The 20,970-nt window shown below is 38.9% G+C and overlaps 1 long non-coding RNA gene across 1 annotated transcript in view; it reads right to left on the reverse strand.

Annotated features, from left to right (window-relative positions):
- Positions 1–470: 470 nt before the first annotated feature.
- LOC141747655 (uncharacterized) overlaps positions 471–20,970 on the reverse strand; it is a 36,209-nt gene continuing 15,709 nt past the window's right edge. Inside the window, exons 2-3 of the long non-coding RNA XR_012588789.1 lie at positions 18,714–18,791; positions 471–569 (exon numbers count right to left, since the gene is read on the reverse strand). This is a non-coding gene — a long non-coding RNA (uncharacterized LOC141747655). The remainder of the gene's footprint in view (positions 570–18,713; positions 18,792–20,970) is intronic.

Here is a 20,970-nt window from a genome sequence, read left to right on the forward strand (position 1 = left end):
CAGCCATCAGAAAATAATGAAATGCCTTCCCACCAAAGGAGAGTGTATCTTGCAGTCTGATTAAGCAGATGAGTTGGTTTAGGAACAGGTTGCGGTGGCATTCACCTCCCCAGCACTGATACCTGTTGTAAAGCTGGATGTGTGCTCCAGCTGCCTCTGAGAAGAAATCCACTCCTAAAACCTTCACTGGGACAGAGAAGAAACAAAAAGGAGAGGTTAAGCTGTTCTCATGACCTTTCCAACCCAAAGTTTAAGACAAATGGAGATAGCGTGGGAGAGTAAATATCTCTGTAGCTCCCAATCTCTACATGCACAGAAGATATTTTTTTTTAAAAAATTATTGACAACTTTTGAAACACTCTTCACCTAGGCTACCAGTTCAGCAGCATCATCAACAACTGATTTAACAGAAGGATGAACATTATCGAATGGATATTCACTGCAAATAGTCCTTACCAGAATCTCACCAAATCATCAGATGTCGACCTAGAAAGTCCTGTGCTGGAGGTCAGGGGCAGGTCTGGAGGAAGGGATCCTGATCCTCAGGTCACTTTGCTGAGGTACCCTGGCTGTGAAGGCAGAAGTAAGCCATGGGTGGGGAGCACGAGCAAGGTGACTGCAGACAAATAGGCAGGACAGTGGCAGACAGCTAAAAGATACTTGAAAATACAAGCTACCGTGTAAGCACTGACGGCTATTTTCTAGGCATAGGTATTCTGTTCAGTTTGAGGATTTGATTTGTACAACTGTATTTCAACAAATGAATAGCTGAAAGGAAACATCAGTTCAGAACAGTAAAGTTTTCATATTAATAGTTATCTTAATAATAATAATAAATAATAATAATGATGATAATGTGCCAGATACACTTGTCATGGCTAATATTGTATTCCAGCCCAACCAACCATTAAAACTGGCAACTGTTAATAATGGAAAAATAAAAAAAGGTAAAACTGTGGAGAAGTAGGAAGCTGAAAGGAATACACAGGTGCTTACTGGGAGAGCTGTTATGCATGTACATTGTCCTCTAAATCTATAGTTACGAACAACATTTGGCTGTATCTTGGATTGTATAGTACTTGACACCAATCCCACATAGTATTAAGTACATGCTTCATGTAAAGTGCAGGAGTAGAATCATAGAATCATAGAATCATTGAGGTTGGAAAAGACCCTTGGGATCATTGAGTCCAACCATCAACTCCACTCTACAGAGTTCTCCCTTACACCATATCCCTTAACACCACATCTAAAGGAGTCTTAAACACATTCAGGGATGGTGACTCCAACACCTCCCTGGGCAGCCTATTCCAGTGTCTAACCACTCTTTCTGTGAAGAATTTTTTCCTAATGTCCAGCCTAAACCTACCCGGCTGCAGCTTGAACCCATTCCCTCTTGTTCTATCGCTAATTACCTGTGAGAAGAGACAGCACCAGCCTCTCTCCAATGTCCTTTCAAGTAGTTGTAGAGAGTGATGAGGTCTCCCCTCAGCCTCCTCTTCCTCAAAGTAAACAGTCCCAGCTCCTTCAGTCGCTCCTCATAAGATTTATTCTCCAGGCCCTTCCCCAGCTTCGTTGCCCTCCTCTGCACTCGCTCCAGCATCTCGATATCTCTCTCATATTGAGGTAGTCAATCCAACTGAAAGCTACACATACCTGAAAACATTTTTTCTAACTATAGAAATGTCTAAGTGTTTTCAGGCACAAGTTGTTTTTTTAAATTAAATTAAGTGTTGGCATTTCCACTTAGTGGTATACAACTATCATAAATTATTAGGAGAAGGATGCAAGTGATTATGAATTTTGAAAACTCAAATGTACAAGGTGCCCTTCCCTAGACCCAGGGAAGTGAATGCAAGGTTCTTCACCTGGTGGAACCAAATCGCTAGCACCTTGTGTTATCTTTATGAAGAAATGCAATCCCGTAGCTGATAGAAATAGCTTTGTGTACCAGAGATTGATTATGATATTTCTTGTAAAGCAAACTTTTTTAGTTATTATTGAGTCGCAGTGTATGTTTATAAAAACCAATTTTAAATATTTTTATATGCAGCCTTCCTTATAATATAGAGTATGCTTAAGAACTGAAATCCAAAATTGATCTTTTTGCAGCTATGTTCTATCTTTTCCTTGTGAATTTTTCACATTATAAACTGTATAGCACCTGATGGTCTTACCGACAACGCACGCTGTCCTGCCTCTGGCAGTACAAAATCGAAGAACAACAGATTTTTTCCTGTTAATTTTAGTAACAATACCATTTTGCACTATGAGCTCTACATTTTTTACTCTTGAAGGTGATGTATGAAGCAGGAAAAACAGTTCGGCTTTCAGATACTCAACAGAGGTTATGCTGGCAGTAAACAAAATCCTCTTTTGAACCTCTACAGGAAGGCAGTTTGATGCAGAGTTCACTACGTCTCACCTGAGACATAGGTTGCTATCAAGAAAACTGTAGTTCCCAAATATCTTAAGGAATGTGAATGAAAGATGATATGGAAATATTTGGAACTGCAAGTCGTTGTTTCTGCGTGTTTTCATACTCCATTGTTTGCAGTATACTTGTTACAGTTCTTTAAACGTTTACTGACCTGTTAAAAATGCAGTAATTAAAATGTTTTGAGCTTCAAAGAAGCATATGGCAGATGTGTAGTCTTGTTTCTGCAGACTAAACATATATTATAATTATATATATTATTTGCCTGTATTGGTTTTTAAAACATGTCAGCTTTATCTAGTATACTATTCAACAGGTGTGTATTTCTGAATTAAGAGGAAAAACATTGAAAGAAAAAAAGCACAGTGAGTGGCTGCTAAAAATACTCATAAAAATGCTGCATAACTAAAAAAAAATAAACATTAAAGGCATAATAACAATAGTTGTAATAGGCAATAGGCATAGTAGTGTTTCCCTCGGTTTGTGAATTGATTGAATAATTATCAGATAAATGCTCAAAGTAGTACATAATGAAAATTGTATTTGTTTTTGTAAAAAGATTTGCTGTTGGAAAGATTTCTAAGAGGAAGAAACAACTGCCTCAAACTACCACGATGTAGTACAAGGTCACCCATGTGAGTATTTCTGGTGTAAGGGATAGATCTTCAAAAAGAAATGCCAGATGGGGAAGCATCTTAAACTTAAGTCTCTCCCCATTACTATAGTTCCAGAATATCTTTAAGTCTTTGTCATGGTTTGGGCAGTCTTTTTGCCTGTTTGTCATGCAGGATAGAGTTTTTGAGCAGTGACAGTTTCCATCCCAAAAATATTGTTGCAGGCATAAGAAATACTGTGGAAGATGATGTGGAATGAAAGAAAGTAAAAGACAAAACTGTTTGAAGTCCAAAAAAGCCCAAACAATATTGAATGATGACAGAGGAAATTACACAGTGGTCTTGAGGCCTGAACATCCTTTGATTAACCAAGTGTCTACGCTGAGTAGCAAATCAATTTTCTCTCCCACAAAGTTATTTTGAGGTTTCATAAGTGTGGTTTAAGTTCCTGAGTAGAAAAAAAATTGCCTTCAAAACCTTTTGAAGAAAAATAAGTGGAAGAACCCCTAATTCATCATGAATCATCTGATAGCGCAGCAATTAGGTCAGGTGGGATAGGTGAGGCCAGTTCAGACCAAATATTTGAACTGCAGGTCCCCATATATGTAACAAGTACAAACCTTCATTCAGTGTCTCCATTGGATCCAGGAAATATTTTACACTGCCAGCTTTATTACCCCTTAAAAAAAAAATAAATTTAAATGCATTTTTAAGGGCTCTTTGTTTAAAGTCTCAGTCAGCTCTAATTTTGACCTGAAGCAACTCCATTATCTTTTGCAGCATGAGTGCATGAAAAGAATTAGGTTTTTTTTACCATTCTTCAGGCTAAGCTTATCTTCAAAGTGTCCTCATATCCAGACAGAAGAAATGTTTCATCTAATCAGCTCTTCTTTGACATCTCTGTTCCTTTTTCTTTCTTTCCCCAAATTAGGCTTCCTCTGCCAACACAGACTGCTGTGATTCTGCCTGGCCTCTTACGTTACATCCACTCCACCTGACTGAGCAGAGCAAAGAGTGAGTTGCTCTTGAACTTACCACATCGTTCTAAAATACTGGTCTTATCAGCTTAATGCTGCAATAATTGTTCTTTTTTCCTGTTTGTGCCATGCAGTTCCTTTGACTGCAGGACAATCCCCTTATTTCCCCTTCCATTATGCTGAAAACGTTGATGTTCCAAGTTATCTCTACTTATTAAAGTCTGTCATCCAGAAGTTACCAGCTGCCATCCAAGTAGGTCAATCATTTATAACACATTTAACTCCAATCCTTTATTTTCCTTCATAAGTTCAAGGTCACCTTAAACCTGGAAAAGGCCTATAAAGCGGTGGAAAGATGAATGATCAAGGAAGCTGTGCATTCACTGTTGCTATAGGCTGGTTTTTTCCAAGCAGAATGCTATCAAAAGTGCTAATAATGTATAATAAAAAGACAAAGCAATTCAGCAAAATCCTGCACTGGGCAGTCAGGTCTGCCTCTGCCAGGAGTTTCACCTCTGGTCCAAGAAAATGCCATTGCAGCTGAGTACCATTTTGCCCTCATCCTACCCGGAGCCACAGTTCAGAAAGCAGTTCTCCACAGCTTTTTCTGGCTCCTCCCTAGACTCTGCGAGTGAAGCCAACAGGCTATTATTTCTAGCCTAATGAGGAAGCCAGATGTTAACCTGTTATCGCTGTACTGAGGAATTCAGCAAAAGTATGCCGCTTTTTGCCTGAGTTTCAGGGACCTAGTATTAAGTAACGCTGTATTGACCCACGAGGTATGTATATTTGTGCCATTTTCAGCTTCAGTGCTCCATCCTGCACTGGAGATTGCAGGGTTTTTTTAAAAGTTTGTACCTGGTCTGGAAAGATGAGAGCTGTGAATTGGCAAATTTTCCATGAAACTATCTTCTCAAAACTGTCAAGAGTAGGTTAATCTACAAAGGACAGAAGATCTTAACAAAGAGTGGTATCTCAGCAGCACAATAGGGAATGAAATTCATTGTGACAGCTGCAAGGTAAGGCACACTGGAAGGAACAATTGATACATTGATGGGATCTAAATTAACTGTAAGTACTCAGGGAAAACCGTCCTGGCTATCATTGTGAACAGCTCAGTGAAAATCTTTGCCCGGTGTTCAGTAATGATTAAAAACCAAACAAGACGTTACAATGTGTTAAGGAGAGAATAGAGAATACTTTTGAAAACGCAGTAAGGCCATTCTGTAAGTCAGTGTGTGAGCTCACCTTGAACCACGTGCTCAGTTTTATCTCTCCATCTTGAAAAGAACGTATCAGAAATAAAGAACAGGAGCTCTGAAAGTCTATCTTTTGAGGGAGATTGGTGGGTCAAATTCATTCTTTGATTTATACCCTGTGCTGTCCCTTTGAAATCAAATGTTTCTCCAGGTTATAAATCACTACGCAATACGACCTATTTAATTTAGGGAAGTTGTGCATGAAAGCGCTTATGATGGAGATACACAAACTAGTGAATGGCATACTGCAGACAGAGAGGCTTTCATTGTCCTTTCTGAGCAACCTTCACTCGGAAATGACCAGCCACACATAAAAGCAAATACAAGAGTATCATTTTTACATATATATAGGCATCTACTACTTGCTCCATTTGAAATATATCATCTTTCCCCAGCTTTTTCTGCTTTAAAAATAATTCAGGGGTGCAGGAGTAGAGGAGGAAGAGTATTTAAACTTCCGTAGCAGAGGTAAGGACTGAGAAAGAGTATGACAAGTTGATTCTGGAAAAATATACCTCAAAATGAAAGGCAACTCAGAACAAGGCACAGGGAACGGCAGGACAAGGATATGCACATCATTGATACAGAAGCCAAAGGTAAGGTCAGGGAGCAACAGAAAAGAAAAAACAACCTAGGAGCTGATAAACAGAGTACCTGGACTGAAAACAATTTTGAGAAACTTGAGTTTTAGGCAACATTATACACTAAAACAGAGAAAAGCTACAGATTGCACCCACCCGCCCCCGTGTTGTGGCAGCAAAAAAACAGCTGGTCACTGACCAGATCAGTCGGTGTCTTTGATTGGGTTTTTAACAGCCTCTGCAGCCTGCATTTACACTAATTTCTAGCTAGGGCACGGTAGAATATCTGGGCACTAATTAGAAGTCTTTGTGTGCTTCTCTGTTTGAAATGTCTGAACCGAGTCAGAAGCTCTTGCTTCTGACTTGCAAGGCAGAATGAGGTGGTTATTAGTAATGAAAGCTGATCACAGAGGGAGATACTCAGACTGTGAATCTAATTCATAACAGGCTGGAGAGCGTGATTTCAGCAGGGCAGAAAAGGAACATTTCATTCTCTTGTTATATGCCTTGGCAGGGGAGAAAGCCCAAATGGAGCATGTCACAGAGACTCTAAATCTCTGTGCCAGATTATGTGATTTACCAGAGAGAAGAGGTATGTTGGGCAGTAAAAAAAAAAAAAAAGGAAAAAAGAAAAAAAAAAACCCTAAAGACTCATCTCTCCTGGTTTGGTTAATAGATGCTATGACCCATTTATAATGATGGTTCACATTCCTGTCTCCACTGAACCAAGGCAGAAAGGGGCAAGACACGGTACAAGCTTTGCCTTCCCACATCACTCTTTTTCTTTCGTGAGATCTCAAAATCTGAGTGATCCCAACTCGGAGAGGCAGCTGTTCTGATTGCCTTTGCATGGGTGCATACAAGATAAGAAAGTGTTTCCCATCCGTGTTAAAGGAAAAAACACAGTAGGCACTATTTTCACATTTAGTTTGGTATCAGGTAGCTGTTAAGTAGAATTTAATAAGGCTGTACATTTTATTTTTCTCTTTGGTTTATTGCTTGGCTAAACTGTTGGATTTAAAGAGCCAATAATTCTGTTTAGGAGTTGGAATAAAGACCATGTACTTCCTCCTGCTTTCCCACTAGGTCTTGGCTCAACTATTTATTACAGTGACAGGTATATTCATCAACTGCGTGTGTGAACAAATTTCATCCTGTGGGCTATGCATGACAGTTGGTTATGGTCACCGGAGTCACACGGCCATGTGGCTCACTACTTGGATGACATACCCTCTGTAACTGCAAAGAGAGCCTGAACAATTCCCAGCCACTTCGGTTTGCTCAGGGGTCTTCAGGGAGAAAAAGGCAGTAGAAGAGAAGCCAGCTTCCAGAATTTAATGAGGGATGTAGGAAATAGTTTCCTTTTCTATTGCAGGACCATGATATTATATCTGTGTAAACGGCCTTGGTTGTCAAGTGAGGATTTGCATAGACTTTATAAATATTAATGATGTGTTCCCTTGAGAACTGCTGCAAAGGTGAAATAGCCCTTGTGGCGTTCTTAAACAGTGTCCCTTACCAAAAACGATTACACAAGTGCATCTGCTGTGTATGCAGAAGACTATAGTTAGACATCACTTGATAACTCTTGACAAATGGACAATTATGAACATTTCTCAAGGTATCTTCCTCAGTAAGGTCACAGGAGGTTGTGCAAGCTGTCTATTAACTGTGCATCTCCGCTTTTCTTATATAGTGGGAAGCACATTTTACATACACTTTTTCAGTGTTCATGAAATAGTTTTAACTTTTCAGCAGTAGTTTTGGGAAGTCAGCCAGAGAAGTTTTGCATGACAATAATAATTGCTCCAGTTACTAAAACCAGGCACAAGCCTGACAAAATATTAATAACATCAACACCTCTAGAGTGCTTCTGTTTTGTCTCTCCCATTCTCCTTTCTTTGGCACATTTATAAAGAAAGTATGACATCTTTGCAAAAAGAAAGGATTTGCTTAAGCAGTATTCTACTGTCTTCAACACAAATGTAATTAGGATAAGCAAAAAATAGTCATCAATGTTATTATAGTGAACATAGCACTCAGACTGTGACAACGGAGCTCTTGTGGGGAAGTGTCTAGACAACAAGCCAATAAACCTGGTTGGGTACAGCTCACACTATTTAAAATTCTTTATAGAACAGCTTTGTGAGTAAGATTTCAGGAGAAACAAGCAAAAGGTGAAAAATCTCTGCTATAAAAGTTTCAACACAATTTCTAGAGAGGGCAAGCATAAAAGTTTACAGTTCCCATTATGGCTTTCTCTGAACCAGACAAACCCTTGAGATTACGGTAAGGCAGGCATGCCAGGGTTATAAATATATTTATAGGAAGCACTGGTGCAGTGAGTAAATGGGCTGATGCTTCCAGCACGCTCCCAGGAGTAATTACACACAGGCTCCGTGGCTTCTCCAAGGGCAGGCATCCTGACTGGAGTGTCCCACCGACAGCAGGTAGCAATGAACTTTCAGCAGCCTCCGAGAGTGCCCTAAAGCAGATATGTCATGCAGGCTCTTTCTTGCAGCAGCAAATAACTACCCAGCCAGATACACGCTCTGTGCGAATATATCACCTACGCGTGTACCTATTGAGGTCCCCAGGTACAACCAAGCAGCAATGAAGCCAGGAGCAAGTGGGAAGAGACGAAGAACTTTATCTACTTTTGTGACTGCTATATGGGGACATCACGTGGAAAACTTAGTTAAGTAGATTTATAATGATGAGTACTCTTTTTTTTCCCCTGATATCCTTAAAATAGTATCTTTCTTGCATGTTAAGTTTCCACATGGTAGACATTTAATTCAGACTAATTATTCTAGTTTAAAACTGGACTGTTTGCATGGAAAGGCATTCTTGTAGTGAAGTGTCTAGACAACAATCTAGATACAATCTAGGCACAACAATCTAGAATATAATCATTAAGGAAATGTTCCTTGCATTTAGGCTCCCTCTGAATTGCATTCAAGTTGTCAAGTGGATCTGAAACAGCAAGAGGCCAGGTACCGTCCACGTTCCACCGGGAACCTGTGGCTGTGTCCTACAGCATCACAGGTTTGATTGGAAGGAAAGAAAAACTCACACTGTTACAGACCCAAAATAAATCTATTTATACCATGAGCCCAGACAGAAACTGCCCAACAGCATTGGTTACTCTGACAGTTAAAGGAGCATTCTGCTGCTTGTTTGCTTCAATGTGCAATTTATCACTTACAGAAACATGCCTTTGTAGCACTTTGTGAGTTTCTGTTGTCTGTTGGTTTTAGACAGCCATCACGTCATACTGGTGCCAGGCGTTTTTTGCCACCAGCACGTGTTGGTTCGATGCCTTTGATGCCCTTCTGGGCCATCACTTGTTGCCCTTGTTGTCTTAACTGAGGCTAAGGGCCGCTCTGAGGTCAGGTATGCCAGCTCAAGACTTAAGATCATTAGACAACAGCCTAAATGTTAAGCAGACTGTCAGTGGAGTGGGAAAGAGCAAACTGCCTCTTTTCTATAAGCCAGGGAATTAACCGTTCCAACACAAATAATATACTTCTTTTTTCTTACTTGCTCAGCCTTTTCTTTTCTGCTGTTACTGCTAATAGACAGATGGCGCATAAGGAGTGGTAATGACTCACTCACAGACTCCAGCACCATTTTTTTTTCTCCCCCAGCCATAGAACTAACTGTGCTGCTACAACAAAATACGATTTCGCTTATTCGCCTGAGAAAAACTGCAACTGCCTGAGCTATAATATCATGCCTTTCTAGCACGCTAATGCATCCTGACTGAGGCCTTTTATCATACTCATAATAGGAATAAAAAAGAATAGTTGTATCACATAAGGGGAAAGCACTTCGTGTAATGGTGATGTTTTTCAGCTGTTACCGTAAGCATCCAGGGTGAGTGGTGGTGTGTTTGTACAGACAAGGAGAAGTCTCGATACTGCAAAAACCTTCTGGGAGCTAATGTACTATACGAATTTCCTAGTATCGCTATGAATAACATTTTGCCTGCTCGGAGTCAAAGTGAGTGCTGTCTTGTATGAGTGTATTAAGCTCCTTAGATATTTATGCCACTCAGGTAATCTCTCAATATCAAAATTTCCAGAGAGCTCCCTTATAATAAACTGATTTGCACTTGTGGACATATTTTTTTGTGTCCATTTCTTTTCTCTCTATAGGAAGACTCAAGCAACAACTTAGTTATTAAAATAAATGGAATTATTATGGGAAAACAATTGCTTATTTGATCCATTATGCTAGGTCATGGTAAGGTCTGCATTGCTGTAGGATTTAAACAACTCATAATCTTGAGATTATTATCCCCACAAACCTTTGAAATATATTGATATCCCACACATTTTACAGATAAGGAAGAGGCAGGATGAGGTACTTAGAATTAAAAAAAAAAAATAAAAATTCAACACCGTTAAGTATTTGAAAATCAGAAAGTAATGTTGCTCAAGATAAAGATGATTGAATCTCATTTAACAAGACTGTGGTATTCACGTGTCACACGTAGCATTTTCACGAAGAGTTTACTGCTGGTAAAGAAGTCATTTTCAAAAGCATTAAGGAAATTAATGAGTTACTTCAAAGTGTTTCAGAATTATTGGAGATAGACTAAAACTCAGCAGCTGGGCAAAATATAAGGGAAACTTCTGGTACACAGTAGTTTGTTTATAAATTTTTCTAGAAACAAAATCGATGCCAATGTGAAAATTGTTCTCTAAAAGTATAGAGGGAGCTATATGGTAAAGTAGAAAAAATGGTTTACCAGTTTCATCTGTTACCTTTTCATATTTTGAACTGGGTTGTTAATGATCAGCCACGTAAATCACAGGTTACTGTTGTGACTTCAATGGTTTGGGGTGAGGTACACAGGATAAAAGGTGGCAGCTACTATGGTAAAATTTTAGCAGTTTAAAATGTAGTAGGTATGAATAACTTTTTACACGCAACCCTTCCTACCTGGAAAGAAAACTTCGAGACAGGGGACGTCAGCAAAAAAAAAGAAAAAAAAAAAATCATGTGGAGTCTTGTTTACCAAATAAGAGCTGTAAGACAGGAAAACAGGGCAGAGACAGATTACATATGGAAAACTATATGCAGTTTACAGATCCTCCAAATATCAATAAATCCTTAAGAATCTGGTTTAAAATGCACTGTGCTTGTGTATAATCCTGCCTCAGCCAAGGATTCTGAGACAACTTTGAGGCACTTCTCAGCCATTATTTTCTTTTTTCCCCAGTCTTTCTCAGTGGACAGGTTTCTTTTTTTTTTTTTTTTTTTTTTTTTTGCAGTGGTTGAAGAGATCTAGTTCTTAATTAGTATATCAGTGGGGATTTTGCAGGTGAAACTTTTGCAATTCACACATTTGTCTTCTTCAGGAGGGTTATTAGACTAGAGCACAGATCATTTGTCTCCTTTTGCAGGCTTTTGACAAACGGTTCTTTGCTCCCTATGGGAGTGTGGGAATTGTAAGATAGGCAGAAAATTGCCCCTGCCTGAGCGAGTCTGGGAGAGAAGGAATACATTTGCAAACAATCTTAAAACAACAAGGCAAACTCCAATTTGCAACGTTTAATAAAGCATGTGAAATTGTAGAGGAAAAAGAGAAAAGGAGCTTTTCTTCATAGGCCATTAAAAAGAAAAATGATGGCTTAATCTTGAAATAATTTACCATTGCTGCTGACATTGCTGCACCCTTTCTGAAAACAGAACATCTGGGTCTTTCTCACCCTGAAGCTATGAAGGGTAGACAACAATTTATTTTCTTTTGTCTGGCCTTACTGCTGGAGAAATGGGTCCTGCTGATGGGTACCTTTTTCTTAAAAAAGGCTCACTAAACCAGTGAGATGTGATGCCTATGCACATTGTGCTTCTGGGATCCATCTTCTCAGTTTACCGGATCTTGTCCTTTGATATCTCAGGCATGAGCAGCATCTGCCAGCTATTGCAACAGCTTCTATAACTTCAATCAAAGTTCTTGTTGCTGAAGCTTATGCAATTTACTGTTCTATTTCATCACAAAACTGGAGATGGGATTCATTAACAAACCTGCTTTCCAATAATTCAATGCCTGCAAATAATTCAACATTATAAATTCACTCAAGTCCCTAATTCCTAAGGAGGAATTGTCTCACTCTTCGTGGTTATGTGTATGTTTTAAATCCGTCCTAACTCTGGGTTTCACAAATGAAACCCAGGGATGATGGCTGTCCTGCAGAAGCAGGGTCAGATCACTCAGAGACGAGTAGTGTTCTCAGAATTCTGCTTTTGCCACAGTATCTACTCAATTTGAAGTCAATTCATGATTGTTTTTAGTAGCATTAGTTACTAATGCAGATTAGTCTACACTTTGTGTCACAACTTCACTGATGATCCCCAAAGAAATGTGCTTTCTTTCTGCTTCCTAACATTGCTATTCACATGGCTGGGTTGTGTTTTTCCAGTACAGCTTTGCTTCTTTCTCCATCCATTGTTGTCTTCCCTACGGGCCATTCACTGTAAAAAACTGCAGGGCAATTATCACAACAGTAGGGTCTGAAAATGAATGGTAATGTAAGATGATGTAATGGAAAACTGCTTTATAGACAGCTCCTGTATCTCCACCATCAGACAAATACCTATATTTGACATTAAAGCAGTATGTTTTGTGCTGGTTGAACATCTGGAAGGCAGTATCTTTTTCTTCATTAAATTATGCTGAAGGAACTTTTGGAGGAGCAGTAAGTCCATCGATGCTTGCGTGAGCTATTGCATGGGGGTCCTATATTTATTGCAGGCTGCCATGTTACCTTCTGCTTGGTCATTGAAATCACTTGACATGAAGTTTTTATCAGCTATCAGAAGGTTGTTGACCATGCCATTTATTTAAGCAAAGAGTTATTCTGACACTTTTAGTCACAGCTGCATAAATGTTGTGATGATAATAGTAGAAAATTTTATCTCTTAAAGTGGCAACTGATATTTTATTCCCTGGAGCAAACTGTCAGGATTCCTAAAGGTCTTATATTAAATTGCAAATCGAGCACCATTGAATTCTAATCTTAGTTGCTCATGTTAGAAAGTGTAGTTCTGAGCAAATATGCATTCAATTAAGGCTATGTTTTGGATTTTTTCATCTAAGAAAATAAGCTTTTTCAATTAGTTCAAAATTAAATCAAAGCATTTCCAATCCAGTTTTCTGAAATACAGTCATAAAAAAAATAATTCAATGTCCTATGTACTCTAGAGGCTTTTAATTAATACTGCATTTTCTGTACACAGAAGGTTGAATATTGTTTGCCTGCTAAGGAAAAAAAGCAGCTGATGACCCAATAACTCAAGTCCACCATCCTTTTCATTAGCTGCTGATCAGAAACGCTGGGACTCCTTAACATCAATCCCTAAAGCTATGATTTAACTGATACAAATTCAAAATAACCTAAGTTAACCCTTTGTGGGCTATTGCACAAGAAATACCTCTTTCATAATATATATTTAACTCACGAGGAAGGCATATTTTAAGTCCTCTCTACCTGGTCTGCAGAAGAATGATAAGTCAGTTTACTGAGGAGTCATTTGACTTGCTTAGTCCTGAATTTTCCTGTTTCCTCTCCAGGGTGTTGGCCATGACTGCAGCTACCACAGAAGAACATGACAGGACTTCATTTTGAGAGAAACTTCATGATGGGAGATTTCATTTTTGAGACACAGCAGATTTCTATAAAATCCAAAGTGGCAGGAATAGGAATCAGCAATTATCTTTTAGTACAAATCTTGGGAGCATAAGTTCAAGCCAGGAGATCACAGGAGGTCTAAAGCATACACTTAAACCATGGTGGAAATGTTAAACTTCACGCGAGTGCAGGGGGAGCTTGCAGAAGAAATAATTATTGACAAAAATTTAAGATGTGCAAGCAAAGCGGACATGTTTAGAAAGCTCTTTCCTGTATTACAAAGATTTCAGTCAAGAAGGAAGTCACAAAATGTGGACTGGAGCTCTTAATCATTACATGACACATGACCCGGTACTTGCTGTATTGCTCTCCCACCCTCTATCCCAGCTGCCAACGCTAAATCTCAAGATGTGATTTCCCCCCCCCCTCCCCCGTTCAGTAAGACATCTTTCCAGGTGTCTAAGTAGGCACTGGCTATGTCCATATTGTGGGGAGATGTCCACATAGCCGAAGCACCTAAAAATCATTCCTGTGAGATCGTGGGGTCGGAGGGAGCCTACAGTGTAGTGTGTCCCTGTATCTTCTCGGTGAGCTGCTTCCACATCTGCTAGTTCAGCTATAGCAAAAGCTATAAAAATGCATTACACTGAAATCAGGTAAGTTGTACAGTCGAATATTAAGTTGCAGAAGCAATAAAATTAGATGACGTATACATGGTAATAAATCCTTACACATGATTTTGGATGAACTATTACATACACACTGTAGCTACTTCAGCAGCCTAAAGTGGCTCTATTTGGTTTGTAAAGGCAATGTGGATATTCATTTATGTAAATAACAAATATAATAAATACACCTCTTTAAAAATGAGGAACTGATAGTTTCATATATGCATTTTTCCAGGATATTTTAACTTCTTCAATAAAACTTCATTAAGATAACATATCTAAAAGTAGGTGCAAAAAAGATTAAATTAAGATTTTTGTCCGTTGACTTGCACCAGTTTCAACACAGGCCTATTCTCAGAATGATTATTCCTCTACACAGTATCAAGAATGAGCTAAGCTCTCCTGATTGCATGCTATTTTAAGTCGCATATAATAAAGAATATGTGAAATCCCAGAATAAAGCTCAGATCTAATTAGCACACTGATTTTAGTGTTGAGTTCATTTTCCTTTCGGTTACAACTTTCTAAATGCTCCAAACCAGATGCATCTCATGATTCCTCTCCCACTTACGAGAATGCATATAGCTCTTTACCACTCTCAGTTGGCACTTTCAGTCACTCTCCTCGATGCCTTCTCATTAGAAGCGCACACACAACTCCAGTGTGGATCTGACCAGGAAAATCAAACTCATTCCTTTCTTCCTCCTGCCAAATAGCTGTTACCATTCCAGGCAGCTTTGCTTTCCACACTGCTACAAAATCAAGACCGTTTCCATATTCTTGATCAATCGGTGTCTCACAGAATAAAAGCATTCAATACGAAATACAAGGATGTGCTCTTCTAACAAAAAACTGCACAATATCTCCAACATCACAATTTTTACTAAAATGACAAGGTTTCTTTGCAGCTTGGGGTGCCTCTTGATGCATCATAATGTTACAGTAGATGGAAATGAATAAAAAATTGTACTCCCTCAATACCTAGGGTTTGATTTTGTGTTTTTATTGGGAAAATATTTAAAGTTATCAACTGCAGATGTCCTTTTCTACTTCTGCAATCACGAAGGATTGTAGGAATCCTTTAACGCACTCCTTAGTTTAGCTTCTTCCAGGCACCTCTTACACTGCCCACCCAAATAACTCAGGAGAGATGTAAAGTTATGCCTTCTTAGGAGGAAGTCCATTATTAGCTCGCTGAATGGGGGGGGGAAAAATGAATGTGCCTTGACAATTGCTTATTAAAAGTGGTCATATGATGGGATCATTGCTCCCATCCTCTGATAACTCGCCAGCTGGCATTACCTTTATCTCCAAAATAAAATCCAAACTGCAGCAGATACGTATTTCTAATCAGCACAGTAATTCAACATCCTCCCTATTTCCCCCAGGACCAATTAAGAAAAACATCAAAAAGTGTAGTGACTTTAATTAGCCAGTTATTCAGCATGTTTTTATAATTAGCCTGCTCTGTAACCACCACCCTCATCGCAACTATAATGATGGACTAAATTAAGCTATAGATATTGACCATCTTTAATTAGCAATTCCAAGGCAAACTGGATTTAACCAAAATCTAGTGGGTCAATGGATGTGACTGCAGATCAGTAGAGCCTTACAGCAATCTGAGCTTGCCTTCACTGAAACCATAGCTAGGAATTTGAAATGGTCTCCGTGAATTAAAACACTACAATGCACTCTCAGGAAGACAGTATAAAAATCAAGATTGATTTAAGAAATCCTATTAGTAAATGTAGAAATGCAAGATGAAAAAAAGAATTCCTTTGTGGAAAGAAGTATATGACTCGTGTGTTAAACAGTAGATTATTTTATTTGTTGATATCTGTACTGTTAGCACTTAAAAGCACGATGAGCGAGTCCAGTCACACAAACATGTTCACATCCAGCATGAGGTTCAGGACTGACCACTCCCCTGGTGCCAAATTCATGCTAAGGAGCATTAACATTTGGGAATTTTAGGAGATACATCAAAGCTTCAAGCTGAATCTTACCAAATCCCACGTAATGCCAGCGAAGTCGGAAGTCAGTGCTGAGACATCATAACTACCCCTACTAACATTGATGAGACCTTTTATCCTGAGTCCTTTAAGGCAAAGAGGTGTCAGTTTGCACCGGTTTCAGCTGGGAGAGGGTTAATTTTCTTTACAGTAGTTTATATGGGCCTATGTTTTGGATCTGTGATGAAAACAGTGCTGAGAACACAGGGATATTTTCGTGATTGCTGAGCAGCACTTGCACAGAGTCAAGGCCTTTTCTGCTTCTCACACTGCCCCACCAGTGAGGAGACGGGGGGTACAGAAGTTGGGAGGGGACACAGCCAAGACAGCCGACCCCAACCAACAGATATTCCATAAGGCATCATGATCAGCCATAAAAGCTGGGGGAGGAAGGAAGAAGGTGGGGGCGATGTTCAGAGTGATGGGATTTTTCTTCCCAAGTAACTTTAGAATATGGTTTCACTGTGAAGATCTGCACAGTAGACAGTAGGCATATAAATCAAGAAAATAAAATACTATTTTATAAAGCAGAATTTCTACTTCTCCAAGAGACTAGAGATACTACAGACCTAGATTTTATGGATTACATTTTCCAGAGGAAAACCACAGTAATACGCACACACCTAGCAGTCCCACTGACATGTTAAAGCGCTTTACACTTCTATTCAAGCACAAAAATAAAAGGAAAAAAAATATTTGTTTACAACATATTTCACTGTAGCTAACTCCAGGACAAAGTTACACACAAAATGCATTGCTAGGAAGGACAGTCAGGTGTTCCCACTTGAATTTGCCTTTTGGAGTTACCAATTATTTTGTTGGGTTTTTTTAAGTGAAAGTGGTACAAATAATGGTTTATTATTAGCAGGTGAGTGTATATTGCATCTTGAAGATCTTACACCCTTGACCATGTAGCTATAAAGAAATTTTTCTCTTACAAAGTTGTAGCTCCTCTCATTCCAGATGACCTTCATTAATTTTGAATAGGAATCTTGTATCAAAACTCACATGTGTTCATGTTTGTATTTGCAAATTGTACAGCCAACACTGAGGTACACTAATCAGCCAGTAGTAATTTACATGCAATTACAATACTGACAAATATTGAACAAAGTCACAAAGGATCACCTGTAAATGCACATTTCCTCTCAGACACTGATAAGCATTTAAAAAGAAATTAAATAGCAGATCTTATCTTTCAGCAAATATGAAAATGCAAACTGATGCAAGTTGTTTGCTCCTGACCGAGGAACGTGACAGCCAATTCACTAACCTATATTCAGAAAACAATACTTAATTTTATGGGCTTTTCGCAAGGAATGCATTTGAAATTTCTGTTGCATCAGTATAAAAATGGGAATGAACACCTGTTTCTCAAAGCACTTCAATCAGTTCTTATTTCCAAAGCTAACATCTCTGTCTATCAAAACATGAAGCCTAGAATATATTAGCAAAATATTAATTATGGTTTAAATCCTCAAACATATTTCAATACCTAGCTGTCACCAAAGTGGTAATAAGTGTCATCCCCTAACAAAAATCATTGTGTAGCAATGCTTGAGGCATACATGTAGTAAGACTATTCTATTATTTATTAAGGAAAATTACTAAAATTAATGACATAAATCATGTTGTGTGGAAACCAGTAGAACACAATATACTAACAGATCAATTCTCTAGTGCTAATTGGGAGAGTAACACGATATCAAAGCCAACTAAAAACCCCTGCATCACTATTAAAACCATCTGAGGCTTGTGTATTAAATAATATAGATGGATCATAAAGACTTTTTTTTTTCTAAACATACCATGAGTTTTCATGAATCCTGAAGAGACTTCCCAATAACCAACCAGAAGGCTTTATTTCAGTAATATGAAGTGTTTTCACACAACTAATATGAAAAGCTTTTAACAATCTACATTCATCTAACCTGGATATAAACTCTAAATTGTTAGTGATGGTTTACTGACATATGACCATTGAGCTCTGAGAAAGAAATTATGGTAGTGATGTGAACTTCAGTTTTTCCTTTCTGGCAGAGAGCTGTTAAAAATGCTTTATTACATGTGTTTGAACAGTGTAGTGTCCCAATCTCCCACAACCACTGCACATTATCCTCTCTGTTCCCCCATTGCCTTAAAACAGCAGTTAGAAGTTGATGAGAAATATCTAGGAATAATAGTTAAAGATCGATTAGAAACCCATGCAGCTAGGAAGACTAAATATTTATTAAAATAACAACCATTCAAATAATAGTTCAAACTTCATTACTCTAATACGTTCTTGAGCTTCTATTTTCTGCCTCTCTTCACTGTAATTGCAAACTGCAATAGTGACTGTGAATGTTTCACACTAAAGTACATAAAAAACAAAGCTTTTCCATGACAGTGACAGTGGTTGAGATTTTGCAAACAGATTTGAACCGTGTTATTTTTTAGTTGCCTGCACACTTCTAAAGTTCTTTTCTAGTGTAAAAAGACAAAAATATCCCATTTAGCTAAATTTAGCCGGGACTTACAGCATGTGTCCAATCCTTTCCCCTTGCAGTCAGATGGACAAGTGGCCATAGGGGTGATGTTCCTCTTCAGTGGCAGACCTGGAGAAGAAGAGAAATTGGGAAGCTGGGTGTGAGGTAAGACATGTTTTTGCAGGAAGAACAGGGCTTCTTTTTGGAATTCAGTGCAAAAAGCGACAGTTTCTGTAAGTAGATGTGGCCACTATAGGTCAAAGTGGAAGTGTCATGTGGTAGTAGAGCGGCAGTTATGGATTCTGTCCACATCTGCCTTGGTGACATGCAAAAAGTGTGCAACCAGTGTTGCTCAAACACATAACCCAAAGGCCTATTCTGACTCATTTCAAATGGTAATTTAAACCAAAACCTGATGGAATTAGAAGCCAACAGATCCAAGTTTTGACATCTATAAACACGAAGGGTGAAAAAATAATTGATGAGCATAGCACCAAAAGGGCAAAAAAGGGAGCAGCTTTGCTTTGAATGTGACACACAAAATGTTCAGAAACCACACAGCTCATGATATTTAAAATTCAGCAAGATAACATTCTTCACCAGGGGGAAAAGAGTACAACTGCTAGGTTTACGCTGACACGGTTACCTTGTAGTCAGACTGCTTAGCGCTCGCTTAAATGGTTCACTGGGCAACACACAAAGGGTTTATGCAGCTGTCAGACTGCGTTGACTGGGAGAAGCCTTCAGCATGCACCGAGGTGGCATCTCAAACTCATGGCCCCTGAGCTAGAGTGAAGCTCTTTGGGACTGTGTCAGCAAGATACATGGAGGCCACAAATCCTTCTCCACATACATCCAATTTGGGCTTGGCATGTTGACATGGCATTTTTTTCCTTGATGCTTTTCTCTCTGTACATTATTAAGGGGTGTTAAGATCAGCCACCTCCTCCAGCCATTCTGGCCCAGGACTCCTCTTGGAACCCAGTATAGACCAGTACTGCCCAGTATAGTCCACCCACAGGACTCAGATCACACATCAGCACTGACAGCCACATTCCCTCCTTCTCTGGGGCACCGACAGGGGGTCACTAGCACAAGCACACCCCCCCAGACTCTCAGGGTTCACAAGCACACACACGCTCATGGGTCTCCCAAGTCGATGCGCCTCACTAAAAAGACTGAGAAGACTATATTCAAGCATTAATTCTTCATTTTCCATGAAAATGACAGCGTTCTTTAGAGCAATAGTTTTGAACTATTTGAGAAGTACATTCACTACAATACCTACAGAAACTCAGTCTGTCAATCTGAACAGTGATCCTTTCTGTCTCACTGACCATCTTTCTATAAAACATACCATTAAAAGAATCTTTACTGCAAATAGTTTAAACCATAAATGAGATTAAGTTTTTAATGCTTATTTTACTGAAGAAATGCCTTGTTGAAACACATCTTGAAATTTTAAAAGAAAAAAATAATCAAGGCATTTTATGTTAAATGGTGGGGAAAGAGACACTTGACTCTCTCGCTCTGTTTCTGCTTAGCCTTTCGTTCTTCCCCTTTGTGGGGAAAAAAAGAAAGAGTTGGAAGAGCTGAATGCACAGAAAATTATTATGTCATCAAAACAAACTTTATTTTGTTTAATAAAAAATAAGTAAAACCACTGTTTAAGGTAATCATTGGAAGAAGTAGGCAATAATTCTGAATGCTTTTAAGATGTGAAAATGCATAGCTGTTCAAAACGTTATCCTAATGTTAGGTTGCTATAGCACTCCTCTATAAAGGTTTCTTATAACCCTTCTTATAAACAACAGGAGCACCTCATAAGCCACGTAGCAGGGCAGGCCTGGGGTGGTATTTATTTCCATAGCAGTCACTGATGGAAAAGCCACAAGAGATACTTCAGCTGATACCCACATCTCAAAACCGAGAATAAATACGAATCCTATTGTCAATGGATATCCTTTTCACGCTTTATGCATAACCCACATGCGGAAATGCCAACTACCTGCTGTTCAGCAGCCTTCCAGAAAGTTTCTAAGGGAAGCTCTCATCTTGATGAAAGAAGGTAATTTTGCAGTGATGATCTGGCCTAATCTTTGTATCATTGATCCCCTAAGGCCAGCTCATCCACCCAGATACACAAAAGACAGTACTATCGGCAGAGTATTCATTTTTTCTGGAATGTGTGGAAGTTGAATGGAAATTGCTACTTTATTCTTTCACCTAATAAGAATGCTTTCAGTGCTTGTAAAGGGCATTAGCACAGGGCAACAAGTGATACTGGTACATCAGGTGATCAGAAACG

The sequence above is a fragment of the Larus michahellis genome, chromosome 8, assembly GCF_964199755.1.
Source record: "Larus michahellis chromosome 8, bLarMic1.1, whole genome shotgun sequence".
Lineage (NCBI taxonomy): Eukaryota > Metazoa > Chordata > Aves > Charadriiformes > Laridae > Larus > Larus michahellis.